Genomic DNA, 4,271 nt, shown 5'->3' with positions numbered 1-4,271 from the left:
GGCATTGCATTAATGGATTTTTTTCAATTTTTTTTTTTTTTTTTTTTTTTTTTTTTTTGAAAGTGAACTCTTTTGTTACATGTAATTTTCGTCTATGGCTAACTTTCTTTCATAAAATTGTATGAACATTTTAAGCAGCGCAGAATTTCACTAAAATAAATGGGTTAGTTGTTACACAGTTATTTCTCACCCTCCTTGCAACTCTTGACTCCAGTCCTGACTGGATGCGGAAATGTCATTCTGATAAAGTCATAATGCCGCTTCATATCTAATTTTCATCTCATGTACGTGCAATTTTATAATGTAACACAAAATGCAGTAGCTCGTTGAAAATTGTGCCGTGCTTTTTCAATATTTGAGGTGAAAAAATTAATTAGGAACTAGATTATAGACTTTTGAGAATTCATAAGTTGTCTAGGAAGAGAGACTTGAGTTGCAATGGAGGGCCAATTCAGTGTTGATTTCCAAGGGAAGGTTTCTAGGGATTGAAATAAGGAAAAGGTTTTTATTTTTAATAGGGTTACGTAGCAATTTGGGTCGCATTTGTGTGGACTCAAATTTTCGAGTCGGTTTTCAGTGAACACAATTAGTCACCCATTTAGTAAAAATCGCAATTCAAATTTGTATTGTCACAACTAATAAAAACAATTCGAATATTATTTTTCTTGCCTAATCAGTTTCACCATAATTTTGTGAGTTTAAGCCTCAAATCTTATATTTTCATTTTATTTAAGTTAAATCATTTTAAAAAGTGATTATTTTAAATTCATAAATTTTATATTTTCATTTTATTTAATTTAAATAATTCTAAAAATAATTCTTTTAATTTTTTTTCTAAATTTAGTTTTCAATTAAAAATTAGTGTATTCAGTCATTTGAAGTTAATTATGTGTCAATCGTGGCATCGATTTGGGTTGAGTTTGAGTGGTGGTGTTATGTTGAACACAAACTGCTACCCTTATTTTATAATCTTGATAGACTATTCAAAAAGTGCGTTTACCAATGGGATGTTAATTTTGTAAAAAAAAAAATGAAAATAAGGAGAAAAGTAAAGAGAAATTAAAATAAGATGTCAAGTGAAATGGGACCTTTAAAAATTATCTATTTACCAATTGTAAAAAATACTCTAGCTATCTAACAATTTGTTAGGGTTATAAGAATGTACCAGTCCGGTATGGCACGACCCATTCTACTTAGGTCCAAGTGGGGCCCTGAGCTAGGCCGGCCCAGCCTATGATTTTGGTGAGCCGTGTAGGGCTGGCCCAACCCATGATGTTGGTGAGCCGTGTAGGACCAGCCCATATAAGAACAACTTTCGGCCCAACCCACACCATGGGCTAATCTTTCGTGGGCAAGGTCGGGATATGCCATGGGCCATGGATGGCCCAGCTCATTTGAGCCCATCAATGAGTTAGGATGGTATGCTCATCTTGACCATCATGGGTTTGAATGAGTTTGCCCATCTTAATATGCAATTTTATAATTTATTTTTTGTCAATATTTGTTTTTGAATTTCTTTTAAGGATATTATTTTTTGAATTTTTAAAAAAGTTAATAAAAGTTTGAATAATGAATGAAAATATTAAAATAGATATTTTATTTACGATTATTTCATTAAAAACCTTTTCAAGAGAAACCCAATGAGACAAAATCTTGGTAAAAAAAAAAAGAGTTGAGTGAGGATAATTGTACATAAAATGTTTACAAGATTACTAAATAAAAATCAAACAAAAAAATTAAATAAACAACAAAAATTAAATATTGTTGGTAATTACAATGTATTACTCCCAACAGGAGTATCAGAAATGTCAAAATTTTTAAAATCATCAACCTAATCATCTTGAACCCATTGGCTTCTTCTGAGAGCATCCTCTCAATCTTTGACGCACATCACTGCCTCCAAAATATCATCACTCATACGTGCACGCCGTTCATCAAGTACTATGTTGCTGTTAATGACGGATCCAACATTTGAACTCAACGAAGGCACAGCTAAGAATAAAAGTTATAGCAAAATCAAGTAATACTTACAATATTTCTTTAATAGTAAGCTGTCATTAAATATTATGCATATTACAAAATCATATCATATTTGTGAAAAAAAAATTATAAGTATCAATATAAAAATTGACATTCTAAAATTAAAAGTATTCATAACTACAAAATATTTTACTACTAAACATAAGTTTACATATTCAAATAATTTGAGAAACCAACCAAAATTTGATATATATATATATATATATATATATATCGTCAAAAATAAAGCTAGAGAAAAGATAGAGGCAAAACAAGGCGTGGCGGTAACTCCTTTAACAAGTGAAATTGCATAAATTGATCGGTCTGTAGTCATTTGTTGACAAAGGTGTTGGTTTCCGAAAGCAGAAGCGTGTATGTACGGATCGTATATAATAAAAATTTTTATAAAACTTTTGAATACTCATAGAATATATTAACTTATGAAATAATAAATTAATCATATTAATTTATAAAGATAGATACCTAGCGATCGATTAGGTAGATAACTTGAGGTCTTTGACCACAAACTCCCAACTTTCTCAGAAAACTTGAATCTTTCTCGTCTAGTCCTTGAAATTTGAGAGACGTAGAGTGTAGGCTCTAATATAGAATTATCAAATTATGATCACTCATTAATTTATATTCTTTTACTATCAACGCATGTATGTGAAGGAATTACGAGTTGGAAAAACTTTTTTTCTCTTTTCTCTCTAGGAAATTTGGCCACCTATAGGAGAGGAAAGTAAAAATTGTTATCTCCAATTTTCGTTTGTAACCTATTTATAGAACACTAGGAAGATCTATTTGCTTTAACTTAAAGACAAAACAATAGAAAATTAGTTATTTTAAATCTCATTTGAAATATTGTTTCCCATTTAATTTTGGAAACAAAATTCTCCCTTCCCTTTACTACATGACCGGCCACACCACAGGGATACCTCCCTGTGGTTGGTGCAAATTACAGGCTGGAGAGAGAAAAAATTCATCTTTAATCCAGTTTCTAATTTTAACTCAAATTCAAATATAAATAAAGTCAAATTTTACTTTTCTTTTTGAAATTGATTGTAAAACTCGTCAAATAAGTAAACCAGATATCTTGGAGAATAAGCAACTAAATCCTAGTGGGATTCACCATGTGCCACACGCCCCCTGCACCTCCTTATGTCTTGGCGTGTGGCTTCCTATGGTCCCACCACAGTGTGTTCCAAAATTAATTTAATTAAATAATCACATTATTTATTTCGCGTGATATTAAAATCCAATAATTCATCTGTGTTACAAATATTACAAGGATGATGTTGGGACTCATGGACTTATAATTATGAGCTCTAATAAAATTAATAATTAATTAAACTATTTAATTAATTCTATTAATTCTAAAAGTCACTCCACTAAAAACTAGGAATTGATTTTTCAAAATTATAGACATAATTTACTTCTAAGAACTTAAAGTGTCCATTTGATATAGCCGCTATATATAGATTAATCCTCTATAAATAATTCATAATTAGGTAAAATCCGTTAACCTCTATAATTACATTTTTATTCTTGAATACGATTGATTCTCTAATGAATAATATATTCATAAAACACATTTATGACTACGAGCCCGTTATTTATTCAAGTACTAAATTAATTCTCAAGGGAATTATTTATCTACTTCTTCTAAGAAAAAGGAAAGGATTTTAGCTTGTATATTAGCATTCTCGGCTATCCATTTCATCATGTTTCCAAGATACAAGGAATATGATTTAGAATCTCGAAATACGTTCCAAGCAAGTCAAAAAATATGAATCCATAAATAAAAGTGTACTAATAACTCAGTATTAAAATCATTCTATATATAACTATCGGTCGACTCAAATTTAGTTTTCCATACTTAATGGAAATTATCAGAAAATCAAATTGTGTATGTGTCCCAGTTCTATATGATCTTATTATGCATAATATACTCATTCAATACCCCTCTATATTAATGATGCGGATAATACCATTTCATTCTTAATGGGAATGATATGTATTAGTAATGTTTTAATTAAATTCATTACGAACATTATTTCAATTATTATACTTAAATATTATCCTCTCGTATATAACACTTATATACAAAATTGAAGGTCACATAAATAATCGCAGAATTTTCAATGATATTCATAAAGTATTCAATAATACATGCACATAAATAATGAATAAACTATTTTATCAATTAAATAATAAATACTCTTATTACATCTCATACTTTTAGGACATTA

The sequence above is a fragment of the Morus notabilis genome, unplaced genomic scaffold, assembly GCF_000414095.1.
Source record: "Morus notabilis unplaced genomic scaffold, ASM41409v2 Scaffold317, whole genome shotgun sequence".
Classification (NCBI taxonomy): Eukaryota; Viridiplantae; Streptophyta; class Magnoliopsida; order Rosales; family Moraceae; genus Morus; species Morus notabilis.
This window is presented reverse-complemented; position numbering follows the sequence as displayed.